This window comes from Pipistrellus kuhlii, unplaced genomic scaffold (genome assembly GCF_014108245.1).
Source record: "Pipistrellus kuhlii isolate mPipKuh1 unplaced genomic scaffold, mPipKuh1.p scaffold_m20_p_3, whole genome shotgun sequence".
NCBI lineage: Eukaryota > Metazoa > Chordata > Mammalia > Chiroptera > Vespertilionidae > Pipistrellus > Pipistrellus kuhlii.
The window spans coordinates 101,588,600-101,605,895 of record NW_023425529.1 but is presented as its reverse complement, the minus strand read 5'-3'; the positions used below and the strand labels follow the sequence as shown (position 1 = coordinate 101,605,895).

Sequence of the window (17,296 nt, the reverse complement as noted above, 5' to 3'; positions counted from 1 at the left end):
GTACCCTCACAGTATCACGCATGTAGTAATGAAGCTATGTTAATAACCTCTTTTAAATTATCTGTCAAATGTGGTTTCTCCTTACAGCATTGGTTCTCAACCTTGCTAATGCCACTACCCTTTAATACAATTCTTCATGTTGTGGTGACCCCCAACCATAAAATTATTTTCGTTGTTATTTCATAACTGTAATTTTGCTACTGTTATGAATCCTAATGTAAATATCTGTGTTTTCCGAGGGTCTTAGCAACCCTGCTAGAGGTTGAGAACCACTGTGACCCACAGGTGGAGAACCACTGCTGTAAAGCCAAAAACCATCAGAAAACACAGATATTTACATTATAATTCATTAACAGTAGCAAAATTATAGTTATGAAGTAGCAACGAAAATAATTTTATGGTTGGGGGTCACCACAACATGAGGAACTGTATTGAAGTGTTGCGGCATTAGAAAGGTTGAGAACTGCTGCCTTACAGTCTAAACAGTATACTATTAACTACATATTCTATAATCTCATTTATTTCATAACACAATAATGGTATCAGTAAATTTAGAGTATTTGAAATTAATAATCCCAAAATAGCAACAATGAAAATTTCATATATCTTCAAAGTTTACCAAATTCTAGGTTTGAAAATTTTCTTTGGCATAATGGTTTCTATTAGTAAAACACAGAGAACACTAAATTACCAATAAATTCTTCCATAAACCTCTAATGAAACTTCATCAAAAATTTACAACCATGCTCCTTCAGCTTCCTATTGATACTCCTCCCAATCACTCTGTGAAAACTGCTGGGAAACAATTCAGGGCAGGGCTTTGCGATGCTTGTCTGGGACAGTGGGGAAGTATCACACTAATGCTGATGTCATCGTTATTTCAGAAATTCTAGCCCTGATCACTCTCCCTTCTGAGCCTAATCTTCCCCAACTATCCAACGATCCACTCACCTGACCCGCGGGGGAACCATGAGTCATTTCCTGTCCATTAAACTTGTGGCTAAACTTCCTCTTCTGTAACAGCCTTAAACTGAGGGGTAAGATGAGGAAAACTGAGAATAAGGGTGTTGCCTGGAAGGCGGGCAGAAGGGAGAGAAGGCTCCCATTCCATCTGTACTGGAGAGTGCGGCTCCCAACACTGCCAACTCCTGATTTTGTAGGAGGTAATTATTGCCACCACAGTAATGACCTGAGTTGTGCAGTATTTAATATTTGATTTATCTCCAGGATCCTGATTCAAGTCTTCACCTTTCTACTGCTTATTTGTAACTTTAGAAAGACTGAAAGGTAAAAGAAATAAAAAGCAAATTCTTCAATTATATATTTACAAAAAGTTTGTGCAAATTTGAGACCTAATTAAAAATAGCAGTTGGATGGGCTTCTATTTTATTGATACCAGTCTTCTTTTTTAGACACTAATATTAATAAATTGGATATAGTATACTAGTCTTAGTTACCCAGGTCAGTTTTTTTGTTTTTGTTTTTTGTTTTGTTTTTTGTTTTAATCCTCACACTGAGGATATTTTTCATTGATTTTTTGAGAGAGTAGAAGACAGAGGAAAAGACAGAGAAAAATATCCATGTGAGAGAAGCCTGGTTGGTTGCCTCTCACATGAAGAAGATTGGTTGCCTCTCGCATGAGCCCGACCAGGGCCTGGCCAGGGAGAAGCCTGCAACCAAGGTACTTGCCCTTGACCGGAATAAAATCTGGGACTCTTCTGTCTGCAGACTGATGCTCTAGTCACTGAGCCAAACCTCAATAGGGCATCCAGATCAGTTTTAATAAAATACTTTTTTTACTATGATAAATTAAGAATTTTAAAATAATATTGTGGCAGAGAAGAGCTTAGTATTTTATAAACATGTAGGTCAGGGGTAGGGATCGTCCAGCCACAGACCCTATAAGGCCCGAGAAATCATTTGCTCTGGCCCTGCCAAGGGATTAGGGGTGAGTTAATTAATGTTTGACCAAATACAGCAGGCTAGCTTTTAAGCTGATAATTTTGTATGTCTAGTGAATGATGTTATAATATCCAAATAGCCCTTGGTAGAAGAAAGGTTTCCCATCCCTGATGTAGGTGGACTATGATTCTGTGCCGGATGATCTGCCATGTGATCTACCAATCCCCTCTCCTCTCTCCACCAGTGGATGTCCTAGTGTCCAGGTGACTTCAGAAGCTGAAGGATGAGGTGGGGACTTTTCAGGTGGCTTGGATCGAGAGCAGAGTGTCTTGTCCCCAAGTGCATGCAAAGGAGAAACTTTTAGTTGGTTGATAATATAACATTTAGAGGACAGAGACCGCTGACTTATTTGATGTTGAATCTCCAATGGCCACCTATGCCTGGAAAAGTCTAGATATATGGCCAATGTTTATGAAATAATGAATGTCTAATGAGGCACAAGGTATGTACATGAAAAATTAAAATGCACACAGAGAGTTAATGCTGAGAAAAATTTCTGGTGATTCTCATACACACAAACACACTCAACTTCCCACTAAATATTTATTTAAAAACTTTTGACTATTGTGCCCATTATTGTTTTCATGGAAAGATCCAAATTTTTAAATATATACTTTTATTAATTTCAGAGAGGATGGGAGAGAGAGAGATAGAAACATCAATGGTGAGAGAGCATTATTGATTGGCTGCCTCCTGCACACCCCACACTGGGGATCAAGCCCACAACTCAGGCATGAGCCCTGACCTGGAATCAAACTGTGACCTCCTGGTTCTTAGGTTGATGCTTAACCACTAAGCAACACAGGCCAAGCAATTCAAAATTTTAATATGTACCACACTAAATAGATTGTGAAACCATTTTTTAAAAAGGGGATTCAATTTCTCTCCCCGCCCTATCCTAAAAATAAACCTGGTCTCAACTGACTGAACAGGTTTATTTTACTGCTCCTCAGTTTTAGAGACTTAAATGCATTTAAAAAATATACAATACTTTGGGGCATCTAGACTTTAATGGCAGATCTGTCAAGGAGATATTGATGGAAGTTTGCCTATTCCATGTTCTCTTCATAAATAAACTTCTTGCCCTTATCAGACTAGTCTGTGTCCTTGAACATGATAAATGGTAACATACTTTGCCTTAAAAACAAAACCTACAAATCCTTTTTATGTTTATTTCAGGCTAAACTTGATTTCTAGGCTTAAGACTATAAGTGACATTTGGTGGCTCATTTTTACAATAAGTGTGACTAGTTACTGAGACAGATATTCTGTGACTGCAGGGATAAGTCATGATTCCACACTATATGTATGCTTCTCTTTTGTCATTTAAAATGTTTCTTTTTTTTTTTAAAGTAACACAATGAATAATTTGATGCCTCATAAAATCATAAGGAAGAGTTAGAGATCAAAATTTTCTAAATTCTTTTACTATATTTGCAAAAGGTGATAGCAGGCAGATTAATAATTTGGTTGTAATCCCCAATTTTAAGTACTATTGCAAAAATGATGATCCCAAACCTAGCTTTAGATTTATGTTATTTTAAAATTTAGCTTCTCAACACTTTTTGGAATAAAACAACCTTCTCACTCTTCTAGGTACCTTGTGATCACCCACTAAGTTCACATAAGTATTTGATTAAAATTCATTGTGGCTAATAAATGCCTAGGTGAGCTTATTTTGCTCTGAACATGTTTTATTTTAAAATATTTTGAGGATTTACTGAGATAGACATGAAAGCAAAACTCCATAAGTTTTTAAGCACGTGGCTCTTAGCACTACCACAATAGATAAAAATAAGGGGGATACTGTTGGAATAGTGTACCCATTTCTCAATGTGCCCAATATAAATTACAAAAAAAAAGCTTTCAAAACAAATAAAAAAACAGTGTTACTACAATTCATTATTATACTCAAGCCTCCAAAAAAAATTGTAGACTTTTGTAAACTGTTTCCATGTTATATTTATTTATCTTTAACTTTTTTAATCCTCTCCCCAAGGGCATGCTGAGAGAGAAAGTTGAGAGAGAGAAGAGAGAGAGAGAGAGAGGAGAGAGAGAGAGAGAGAGAGAGAGAGAGAGAGAGAGAGAGAGAGAGAGAAGAAGAAGAAGAAGAAGAAGAAGAAGAAGAAGAAGAAGAAGAAGAAGAAGAAGAAGAAGAAAGAGAGAGAGAGAGAGAGAGAGAGAGAGAGGACAGAGAGAGAGAGACAGAGAGAGAGACAGAGTGAGAGAGAGAGAGAGAAATACTGATCCATTGTCTTCCACATGCTTCCCAAATGGGAATTAAACCCACAAAACCATTATGTGCCCTGAAGGGGAATCAAACTGGTGCACAGGATGATGCTCAACTAATTGAGCCACTCAGGCCAGGCAAGGTATAGTCAATTTAGTAACTTATGACATGTAAAAAACTATATACAAAATTTTCAACTATTAAAGTGTATTTTCTTTTGGGAAGCTTTGATGATTGGCCCACTGTGAATTATTAGATAGTAAATAATTTATGAATGTTTTTATTGAATTTTACAAAAATCATCTGCTTGTCATTGTCTATATACTGTTGCCAAAAGTTTTATAAAAATTTCTTTTTAATTTTTTATAGAATGTATATATACACAGGAAATTAGAAACAAACAACAAAAAAACAAAAAAACACGAAAAAACCCCCCACAAGATTCTATAGAAGGCAAAGACTTTTACAGAATAGGTTGCTGTTCCAAAGGAGAGACAAGAGATGCCAAATGAAGCAATAAAACAAAGTGACCAGCTAGTTGTGTAATCTTGGGCACAACACTTGAAACTCTTTAGTCTCAGTCTTCTCGCCAATTAAATGAGCCATATCCAAAATCCTATGACTTGTTAGATGAAGGGTTGTGCTGACAATATCTGAAGTCACTGAGGTCAATGTCACTTTGGAAACAGTGTCACAAGATCCAGAGAAGATAAACTATATCTCTGTACAGGCTACATGAATCTAGTGAAGAGCCACACCCGAGCTCACGAAGTCCAAGAAAACTCACATAAATGTTGTAAAAAATTTAGGTCCCTCCAACACTTTGTTGCTAGGACAGGCTTGTTGATGAGCTCTAATCCAAATACTTTATTTGATTTTATATTGTGGTATCTGACACAGAGAGTGAAACATCCTGAGAAACCATAGCTTTAGCTGCTGTGTCTATCTAAAATCCAAACTAGTTTCTTTTTTCCATCTTATTCTTAAACGCAACATTTCTGATCTTCATTTGTTTTGCAACTCAATTTTTATAAAGACAAGAATACAGACAGGATTTGGACTGTGGGGGATGAATAAAGTGTATTTTTAGGAAGTCAGTTCTTATGAAATAGTTATTAAAATGACTGGGTAAATGACCTCACACTACACTCAGTCGGCAAACCAGCCGGGTAATCTGGTTCTTGGTGCACATGGCCTTGGACTGCTTTCTCTGGAATTAAGTTCCAGGAATCTGTGACTGGAGGCTCTCTGTTTTGCAGCAGTTCCCACAGCACCTGATACTGTCAGGCACATGTGGGATGGTAAAACGTACTGACAACTTGTTGGGAGATGAGTTATTATTGAAAAGGCAAAACAAAAATTCTAGAGCAAGTGAAGGCTTTAGGCATGTTGTTGTTTGGAGATAAACATTTGCTGTAATTTGGACTATTTACTAAACAGAATAAGCTATGTAGAGGCTAAAACAGCACATTGGTAACTTTGCTTCCATTATTCCTTAATTTGTTAATCATATCATGCATACCTGTTAGTGGAATTTGTTTTCTTTGAAATAAATATTATCACTAGAATATTGTATTTTTAAATGCATATTCATGGGTGTTCTCCCTGATATAAATTATATAAGGAGGGTTTATAAGACTCCCAAAATGCATTCAATTCTTGCTTTAATTCTCTTTAATGCCATTCAAATATTCTTCTAGAAGGTATCTGCATTGTAATGGTTGATATCATATGCCAGCCATAATGTTAAATGCTGCATGCTTTTATGTACAAATGGCTCATTTGATCCTCACTGCAAACTCTAAAAGGGTATTATTGGCCCCATCTTATGCAGGAAGAAAGTGAAACTCAGAGAGGCTAAGTAAGATGCTAAGGTTAAACAATGGAGATGCATCCTAACCGGTTTGGCTCAGTGGATAGAGCATGGGCCTGCAGACTGAAGGGCCCAGGTTCAATTCCAGTCAAGAGGGTGTATCTTGGTTGTGGGCACATCCCCAGTAAGGGGTGTGCAGGAGGAAGCTGATTGATGTTTCTCTCTCATCGATGTTTTTAACTCTCTATCCCTCTCCCTTCCGTCCTAATTCATAACTAAATGGGAATGAGTAGGTAAAAAAGCAAAGCTCTTTCAAATCCTTTTGAAAATAAGGTAGAGCGTGCCAAAAAACAAAATTCTGAGGTATCCTAAATTACAGTGGGAGGGAGAATGGAAAAAAGACAGAGCAGCCAGCCTGTTAATAGCTGGGGCCGCTGACAAGACTGCTCACATTCCTGAATGTATATTGGAGCTTTGAATCAACCTCAAGGCATCTACATGTTTGACCAATAGATGGTCCATGATATTCTGAATATACATGAACTTTGAGGACTGCTGCTAGTTAGTAACCAATCAAAACTAGTAAATTTTTTTCCCCCTTTACAGACTCTGCTCCCATCATAGAACTGCCCAGCTCTACCTTCAGCTGCTCTCCTTATCTATGGCCCATGTAAATTCTTTCAAAACAACTTATATCTTTCTTCCACCTTACATGATGTGTAAAAAAGACCCATCTCCGGGACAGCAGACATATTACATTCTCCACTTCACCCTGTTGCTGGCTGTTTACACTACATGCCCAGGACCTGGTCCTCTCTGGCCTAATAAACCTTTTTTATAAAAAAGACTTTCAGCCATAAAAATTAAACTTGTTGTTAAACAGGTATAAATTATAAATAAAAAAGCAACCAAGGAAAAAAACAATTACTCACATAAGTTTTCCATTTACCTATTCCTACCTTAATCAACCATTAAATACATATATATATGTCACCATTGCATCAGACAAAGTGAGGAGTGCAAACAGAGGTCACCTGAATGGCAGTATAAATGAGGGTTGTTAATGAAAAGAAGGGGGAAAAATTGGGTCATTAGGCAATATTTTTTCCAAAGGTCTTGACTCCTTGTGGATGTTTTTAGGCAGAAGCACCGGGGTTTGCGACAGAGTGAAAGCTCTAGGAGCTTTGAAAGAGGGGCAGAGCAGTAACTGCGAGGGCAGCATAATCAGAGTGTGGTGACAGGACGCACGCCCAGAGAAGCATGCACCAGAACCTTTCCTGTGTGATCTCACTCCCCCGTGTGCACACAATCAGCGACAGTGTCAGGATTCAGACCCTTTTAGCCCAAGGTCTTCCACTTTCCAGGATGCCAGGCTGCTGCAGCCAGAAAATACTAGTAAGTAAACAACAACAACAAAAGGACCCTACTGTAGGGGGCAGGGAGAGAAAGCACAGTGATCAGTAAAATGGATGAGGAGGTTTATCCAGCTATCTGCACTATTAAATAAATTTAGCTGTCTACCAGCCAAGGGCACTGGCTCCATGGTGATTATCAACCCAATCATAATTTCAAATAGGTCAGATAACTAAGTGGAATAGGATTATGTTTTTTCCTCTCAGAATGAAGCTAAAACATGGCTGTAAATCACGGTTTTCATGTTGTTTTTTCCTATTAGTAAATAGCCCAGAATTACCCCAAAGACCTCAATAATTATTAGAGCATATTTTCACTTATATAGGGAAAAAGAAAGAATTCTTCTTAGATAGGAGTAGAACACAGAAACATGCTCTTCCTGGCCCTTCTTGCCTCAATCTGGACTTCGAGAAACAGAAAAGCCACAGGAACAGGGCAGTGAGCACAGTCCATGCCTAATAACTGGATAAATAAATAAATGGATAAATAAATAAAGAACAGTTTGATGACTTTTAAACTATGAATAAACTTCACTTTTAAAAACAGCTATTGCCTAAAATTGTATGTTAAATGAATTTTTGTAAGTAAATCTTAATTTAAATATGGAGGGTGGTTAATATTTCATTTTGGAAATATTCTACCCTTGAATCCGGTTTACTAAGGAGACTAACTTTTCACTTTAAAAAAATGTTTTGACTGGCCCAGCCCATGTTGTTGATTCCCAGTCAGGGCACATGCCTGGGTTGTGGGCTCAGTCACTAGTAGGAGATGAGTAGGAGGCAGCTGATCAATGAGTCTCTTTCATCATTGATGTTTCTATCTCTCTCTTTCCCTTCCTCTCTGAAATCAATAAAAAATTTTAAGTGTTTTGAATCTTAAGCAAAAACCCAATTTATATATCTTGTAAATGTAGATTATTTCATGGTAAGAATACATTAAATAGATTAGCCAGCATTTGTTTTAGGTTTAAACATACATTTATATTTAGATATTGCATTTTAAAGTATTTAGCATAGAATAAAATTGCTATAATATAAACCTAATATAATTTGTATGTTTATTAATAGAAAACTTTTTAAGTCTATAATGCTTTGTTAGTGTCTCATAGATTATTGAACAAATCTATACAGTGAAGAATTAAGATGGGGAAAAAAAGCTGATTCTCAACTCCCAGATATGAGTTTCTTGGAAGAAAGTAAAAACAGATTTTTAAAAAATGAGTAATGAATGGTAAACTACTTTTTAAAAAATCTTCACCTGAGGATATTTTTTTCTATTGAGAGAGAGTGAAAGCGAGGGACAGGGAAAGAGAAAGAAACATTGATGTGATAGACAATCGATTCATTGCCTCCTGCATGCTCCCTGACTTGGGCCAAGGAGCAATCCCACAACCCAGGTTTGTGCCCTTGACAGAGAATCAAACCTTTGGTTCTGGGGCCCATGGTTTAACCAATGAGCAACACCGGCCAGGGTGATAAACTGCTCTTTAAAAAGGAAATTATATATGCTGTTAGTCATTTTTTAAAATGACCATTGCTACTATAAGACACATTGATGCACATTTTTCTGGCGATACAGCCTCCTCTTATATAAACATACACACACATAAAATAAGTTATAATCAAGGGAATAATAATCAAGGGAAAATTTGCTTTCATAAAATAACTATTTTCCATGTTTCTTCACTTCTTATGTAAGAACTCATATGAGATTCTAGCAAACTGTGTTTTATTTATTTTCCTTTGTTTTTACTTATTCCTGGAGGAGTACATTATCTGGATATGTTCAAGGAGAATAAATTCTGACTAAGGAGATGATTTAAATAACTGACCAACCATTAAAAAGCCTAACCCTGCTTCCACTTTGTATATACAACTTAATTTTACTGGGTCAACACATTCATTTATTCTAATGCAATATCCTCCCCCACAGAAAGGAATGCTAGTTTAATAGCCTCCTATTTCATTGTTGCAGATGGAGCCACTCCCTCTGTAACCCAGCTGACTGAAGTGGGTTTTGCAGCAGTACAAATACAATGTGCCAATTCCTGGCCTACTTCATGAAGCCCCTGTAGACCGTGTCCTCGCAGCATAATACCCTTTAACTCACTAAATCATTGCTCACATTCACTGAACTATCAGTAAGCCTGTTTGGTGTGCTAGCCACTTGGAGCTGACAAATATTTTCCTGCTATGAGGGACGTCATAACAACCAGATATGTGACCTGAATACAAACCAGGCACAATGCTGCTACAATTTAAGGCAGAAAACAGGGACGTAGCACCCACAACAGTATTACCAAAAAGAGTATCTTAAGAACTCAAAATTCATTATTTTTTAGGACTAAGCTCTTTAAATACAAGAATGAAAATTACCCCAGACTGTAAGAGAAAGCAGGCAGTAATTCAGATTGGAAAGACTTTACATTTCAAATCTGTCTGTTTCTTATAAGCAATATACCTTGGGCAAGTTAATGAATTTCTCTGAACCTCAGTTTTCTCACCTATAAAATGGAGATAATAATTCTGCCTCAAAACATGGCTATGAGAATAAAATGGGATGATATCTGTAGTATGGTTGGCAGAGAAGCAGCACATTTTAACTAATAGCTTTTATCATCGGTTAAGGAGTGATAGTAATGGATATTTACAGGACACAAAGGCAATGATCTCCAAAATAGTGTGCAAGATGCATATTAGAAATGCTTTTTTATAATTTGAAAATATACTAGTATAATATTTTTAGAAATAAATTGTTATGCAGTATTCAATATCAGGAGTGATATGAAGTACCGTCACGTAAGTTGCCTGCCTGCTAGTGGGTTCTGCGTGAGGGTGGGAGTTGTACATACAGGCAGCTGGCAATCCCACGCACAGGCTCACTTTCAGTACTGTCATGTATCTTGGTGGACTATAGTCTACTCATACCCGATTGAAAGGATATGTGGACAACATTGCTTACTTTTAACCAAACTAACTTTCACAAAATGGAGAAGAGAGTTAAAAAGATTCCTGCAGAAGACCCATGAAGAGAAGTTAAATTAATAACTAGTGTAAGATAAGAAACTGACACAGTTGAAATTTCCCTACCTCTAGTATTGGCACTGTAATAGTGACATCTACAAGGTAAGAACAATGAAAATATAATTTGATGAGGCAAGAAGTAATAACTGAAAATGGTCTGGAAAATTATTTGAAACTAGAGGCCCAGTGAATGAAAATTGTGCACTGGTAGGGTCCCTAGCAACTGCCAGCTGCTGGCTGGAGCCTCCCTCCCTTTTCATGGCCGCCTGTTACCGCCACTGGCCAGGGCCTCCCTCCCTTCCCCCTGCCAGTCTGCCCCCTGGTCGAACTCCCGGAAGAACTCTGGTCAAGGGGACAATTTGCAGGCTATGCTTTTATTATATAGAATAGGGATTTAAGTAATTGATGAACTTTGGCTTTTATGACTTGAGATGGTTAATGATAGAACATGTATGTAATTTATAAACTACAGGTAGATTTATTGAAAGTACTGCTAAAAAAAAAAGTGTGGGACCACTGTGCTAGGTAGCATGAGTATAGAGCAGGTGTAGGACCATCTTCTGTAGCATGTTTCTCCAGCTTTCTCACTGCATGGCCACGTTGCATTTGTACTACACCCTGGGATTCACTGCCAGGCTGCTGAGAGTCCAAAGCTATCAGGTAGGGCTCTGGACTGCCCATCTCCTGCCCATCTCCTGCCCATCTCCTGCCTAGCTCCTGCTCAGCCCAAGGACTGAGTGGATTAGTATCTTCAGCAGACCTATAGCTCATCCCATGTGAGGCACTTCAAAGCATATCGGTTGAAACTCAGTCCTAAAGGTAGATTTAGTCTGAGCTACTTATTGAAGAATACAGCCATTTGGTCCTGAGTCATTTCTATAGATAAAGAAAAAGTTTTTTGTTTGTTTGTTTTGTAATACATTATCCTAGTAAAAATAAGTCAAATAAAATTTGTTTGTAGCACCAGTGGGCTTGTAATGGAGAAGTCAAATATTTATACTATCTCATTCTCTCCAATCTGATAAAAGAACACACGTAATACATTTACAAATACGCTCTTCTTTTTCAGTGACCATATTTTACTCCTGCTTGGTCAGCATTTAGCACAGCACTAAGTACTAATGTGCCCAACAGAAAAACAAGCCACAGTTAAGCTACAAACACTATTCACCAATCCCTATATTCACAACTAAGGTCCTTTACCTATTTCTTTCATTAAATAGGTAAAACTTTGCTACTGATTTCCAATTCCCAGCCCTAACCCCATGCTTCTTACTTACTCTTAGCTGACTTAACCTCTTCCTTTGATGAGATCATCAAGACCATCCTACCCAAACTGTCTTAATGCTACATATATGGACCTAAGTCATTCATTGTAAAACATCCCAGGTTGTCTTTGACTTAATTCTTCCTAACCAATACTATCAGTCATGGAGGGATATTTTCATTGAAAGAGTTCCTATTTCTTCTTCTCTTTCTTCCCAACACTGCCTCAACTGAACAGTCAATTTTCAAGCCCCAGGCTCACCCCGCACCAGAGCTCATCCTTCTCCATTTCCTCGGACATGCTCGTGCCTCAAACATCCACAACTTTCTTTTTCATGCCCCTTCCTTCAAGTCTTCACTCAAGCCACTTCTTCAAGAGGCCTTCCTTGGCCACCTTTTCACAAAATTCAACCCCTTTCACTCACATCCACACCACCTTTCCCTGTTTTATTTGTTTTGTTTATCAATTTATCACTACAATAATTACAATTTATTTATTTATATTGTTCATTGTCTGTCTGTCCCACTAGAACATAAGTGCCATGAAGGCAGAAAACTTTGTCTTTTTGTTTTGCATATTGAGTACCTATATCTGTAGATCCATTGATCTATAGCCTAAAATTGAGCTGGGTGCAGAATAGGTACCAAATTAACATTTGTTGAAAGAAAGAAGGGAATAGGTGGATGGATTACTGCAATGGATCTATAAATGTTATCTTTGCTTCCTCTTCAACTCTATCAAAATATTCATCCTAAATTATGAGTTAAAAAATCACTAATGTTCTCATATAAATTGTCAATAGCTGTACACAATTTAGGAAATACCATTTATTTTTTTATTCTTTTAGTTTTTTAAATTTATTTTTATTACTAGCTGTACTCGGCCATGCGTTGCTGTGGCTCAGTCTGGTTAAATGGGAAAAAAAGAAAAGAGAAAGTGCACATTTCTAATATGTTTAATTTCACAATGCTTGTGGGTATACAATATTTTTTGTTGTTACATTGTCTGTGCAGATATAGAGATTGTCTGGTTTGCCTACTCTAGAACACGAAACATATAATTGTACATGTGAGAAGCAATCCTGTCTAGATCTAAATTGCACAATTGTAAAGATTGGCCCTGCGCTTTGTGGATGGTGATTGCAAACGCCAATCGAATTGGGAATTGCAATCCCTTAAACTGAAATGGCATATCCATTGAAATCATAGGAATGTGAGGAATGAAGACATCTTCACCTTTCAAAGGTCCTGTCTCAGGGGTTGCTTCCATGACATTGCTCATTAATTTTTTTACTATAAGCCGCATGCCGTTGTAAAGCTTTGGCTGGTTGATATTTTGCAACATGATAATTGCCATGCCTTGGCAGATCGAGTGAATTCAAAAATTCTGTTGGCTAATTAACCACTTCATCTGCTTCCACAACAGTGTCGATGGACTTGTATGGGACTGCCTCTCTTTGAATGTTAGACAGAATAATATTGTTAAGTTCGTAGATGTCTTTGTTCTTATCCGCAATAATAGCTCATTCACTCAGCCAATCGTGAGTCTTATAATTGGTTTGAATATTGGGAAATACTTTTTCAACCAATTCTTCTTTTGATGTCACTAAACTGCAGAAGTTATGAGGTAATGAAATTCGTCCTGAGGTCAGATCAACCGGCACCTTTCTATTCCCAATTTCCAGCAATTGATGTGAGAATATCTCAGCTGATCAATCATTTTGCAGCTGGACACGCATATTTGCAGTTAATTTTTGCCACAAAGTAGAGTATTTCAGGCAAGCATTTGTTTTGTCCACTGGTGTCAATCAAGGAATTACAGGTAATATTTGCCTGAAATCTCCTGCAAGCAATACTAATGCGTTCCCAAATGGTCTGATGTTTCCATGCAAATCTTGCAATGATTGATCAAGAGCCTCAAGCGAATTTTTTGTGCGCCATTGTGCATTCATCCCAAACAATAAGTTTGCATTTCTGCAATACTTTTGCCATGCTGGATGCTTTGTAAATGTTGCACGTGGGAGTTTCAATTAATTGCATATTCAATGGCAATTTCAAAACAGAATGAGCAGTTCTTCCACCTGGTAGCAATGTCGCAGCTATTCTGGATGATGCAAAAGCTAAGGCTATGTCATTTTGGGATCGAATTGCTGTCAGAATCAACCTAATTAGGAACATTTTACCAGTTCCTCCTGGCGCATCTAAGATTTCTCCAACCCTGTTATTGACAGTTTGCATTATTTGATCATAAATGCCTTTTTACTTAAACGTTAGCTTAGGAATATTTGATTGCACATACATCAAAAGATCACCCGTGTTGTAATTTTGTTCACAATGCAATTCTAAATCGAACGAAGCAGCAGCAGATTGCTTCGGTGATGGCATTCCCAATTGATTGAGAACTTTGTTCGCGATTTCTAAGCACAAATCTTCAATCATTATCAGCGTTGAAATGGAATCATAAAATTGGAAATTTGGGAATCGTGAATGGATCATAAATTGGAAACATTGAAATAGAATCATAAAATATTTAGTATAGCGTGTGTTGCTTTTACGTCCAACAGATGGCGCTGTTTTTCAAAAAAGCATGTTTCTACCTGTCACAGGTGTGACATGATATAATAGTAAGGTATAAGCTATATAGCAACACACACATATTTGAATGCAACGTTGTGCCAAAATGTCAAAGCAATCTGTGAAGAACTTTTGGAGACTTAAGATTTTGAACAAACAAACATTTACATTTTTATTTATATAAATAGAAGATTGAAAGTATTGCATTTGTCCCTGTTTTGCCCCCATTGACTCCCTCCACCCTGTACCTGCCCTCCCCCCCCACCCCCAGGCATTCACTGAACTATTGACTATGTCCATGGGTTATACATATATGCATATAACATTTCAAAGCCTTAAGAGAGCTGGCCTCAACTCCCATTCCAGCCCCATTTCCCAATGCAGCTCTATCTCTCCATACATCCTAAGATCTAGTCATGCTGAAGGACCATATATTTATCTTGAACATATTCAACATTTTAGTCTTTGTATTTTTTGACATATGTTCTTTTGAATATCTTTTTACTATTTTGCCTTCTACTGAAATTGATGTTTCTAGGTCATGCTCAAATGTCATACTTCTTGTGAATTTAAACATGTGCTCCATAGTGCACTACCTTCTGCCTCTAATTAATATAAAAGTAATTCTTAATATAAAAGTCAAACATGTGCTCCATAGTGCATTGCCTTCTGCCTCTAATTAATATAAAAGTCATTCTTCCTTGAATTGTGTTCATTATAATTCTGTCTCCTTTTCACAGTTTCTTGTGCATAATAGATGATCAACAAATGCTTATTGAAATGAAATGTACAGTATCACAAGCTGTGCATTTTGATACAAGAGAATTTTAGTGAGATGTGCATTGAGGTCCCTTGTAGGAGTAATATACCAAAACCAAATAACTGAATGCTAGTGAGACTGAAAAGAAAAATAAAATTGTAATATAAACAATGTGAAGAGTTTTTCATAATAAACTCTAAAGATATGGATATCTTATTTCCATCAGCTGGAATGCCTGGCAGAGAGGTCACTTGATTTGAAATTTGATCTTCAGCTAAAAATAAACTGCTTTAATTAAACTTGGGCTCACTATTGTTGTTTAATTATCTTGTGGTTTTATTCAAGTACTTGCAAGGCTGAAAGAACTCCAGTCAGGATGTGTCTATGTTATATAAGAGTTCTTTTCATAGAGTTATTTATGGATAATTCAAGAAATTGTATCATATCTGTTTGCTGGTTTCTCCTCCCCAGGCCTATTCCCATAATATACAGAGCTAGCCATTAGCCAGGCCCAGGACAAATAGTCCAGTGTGCAGGATAATAAGCACATGGGAAAAGAACAGTCACTTTAAACCACTGTTTTCAGGAAGCTTTAATAGAAAAATCTTCACTGAAGCTTTAGTGTAGTGGATTTAAATTCTAGAACCATGAGCAATAATTTAGACAGGATCCTCTTGCCCTGGCAGAATACACAGGTCTCCCACAGGCCCCTCTGCAGAAGTAGAAGGGTCATGAACTGCTTCCCCTCTGGTTTTCTGACTTTACTTACACCTTTCCTTGGTGTCCTGCCAGGGCTACCTGAGCTGGAGGATTTCGAGCCCTCCTTCAACTGGAAGCTTTCTCTCTCTCATTCCTTTCCGGCTCAGATAACTTGGCTCAACTTAAGCTACAAAACTGATCTACTTGCACCCTTTCCCACCATGCAGCTTGTGAAGGTGCTTCCTCGGGCTTCCTCTGTGTCATTGACAACAAGGCCACTTTACGAGGCTTTCCTGAATATGAAGACAGGTTTCTGTAGCATAAAACGACTTTCCCCTGCTGCCTCCACCCAACCTGACACACATTGCATAATGGCTGAGGTGCAGCCCATTTGGGGATTTATCTGTCTATTTATTACTGGGTTTGTGTTTTGTTTGTTTGTTTGTTTGTTTTTAACTTGGCATTCCTTCATGATGTAATTAATGAACTCTTTGAAGCAGGGACTTTACATCCCTCATTCCACAACATGCAGAACACGACCATTTAGAAATGTCTTTAAAGGAAACATGCTTCTCCGCCCTTAAGACAGGTGGACAGGCCTGCTGAGGGGATGTCCCTGCCCAGCAGTCCTGTATATTGGCCTCTTTACTGAGAGCTTTAGGGGGTGGCATTACTAGTGGGGATGTATTTCAAGTATTTTTCCAAGAACTGAAAAAGAAAAACTTCCCCTGTTGAACAAAGAGGCAGGTGATAGGCAGTGTACCTCCACTGGTGAGACCCCACCCCACTTATCAGTGAGGTTGTAAAAGAGAATGGAGCTTCTAACTCAGCTCAGTGTTCAAGTTACTACACAACCCTGATTTGATAGGTTATTCCCAGTATTCCTGTGGTTTATCCTGACAAAACTTGTAGAAACTGTTATGATAAAATGGCTTTACCTCTGCTAGTTATTCCATGTAAAAGAAGATTACATAAGGGATTACAAAAAGCCTCCACAATTTACATAGTTTTCTTCATAGTCATTTAATAAGCAGACCCAAGTTTTCCCTTAGCTGTTTTCAAACTCAGTTCAAGAAAAAGATTAAACCAGTTAGATTCTCATCTCTCAGTAATAGTTATTTGTTAATGAAAAATGGGTAAGATGGGCCTTTTATGCTCCTGCCAATGCTAAGATTGTTGCTCCTTCAAAGAGCTTTCAAACTTTGGCTCAAATGTTACCTTATTTTCAATATTTTCTAAATTAAAAAAAAAGGATATTAGTAAATTAAAAACCTAGTAAGAATTTTCTAAATTAAAAAAAAAAGGATATTAGTAAATTAAAAACCTAGTAAGAAATTGCTAAACTTGATTTCTTCAGATATATTCCTGGTTCTACATAATGTATGTAAAGAAAGCAAAACAAACAAAAAAGTCAGCAGCCTTCAGGTCAACACAATCTATACTAATAATAGCCTAGGTGGTCATCACGCCCTCACGCACCACACCTTAACATCTTCACAAGATGGCTGTCACAAGATACCCGTGTGCACAGTGGAAGTGGAGGATGTGGGTCATGG

The 17,296-nt window shown here is 37.5% G+C and overlaps 1 protein-coding gene across 4 annotated transcripts in view; it reads right to left on the bottom strand.

The window, feature by feature from the left end:
• The window catches only part of STARD13 (StAR related lipid transfer domain containing 13), a 246,629-nt gene that overhangs the window by 97,769 nt on the left and 131,564 nt on the right, over positions 1 to 17,296 (bottom strand). The window lies entirely within an intron of this gene.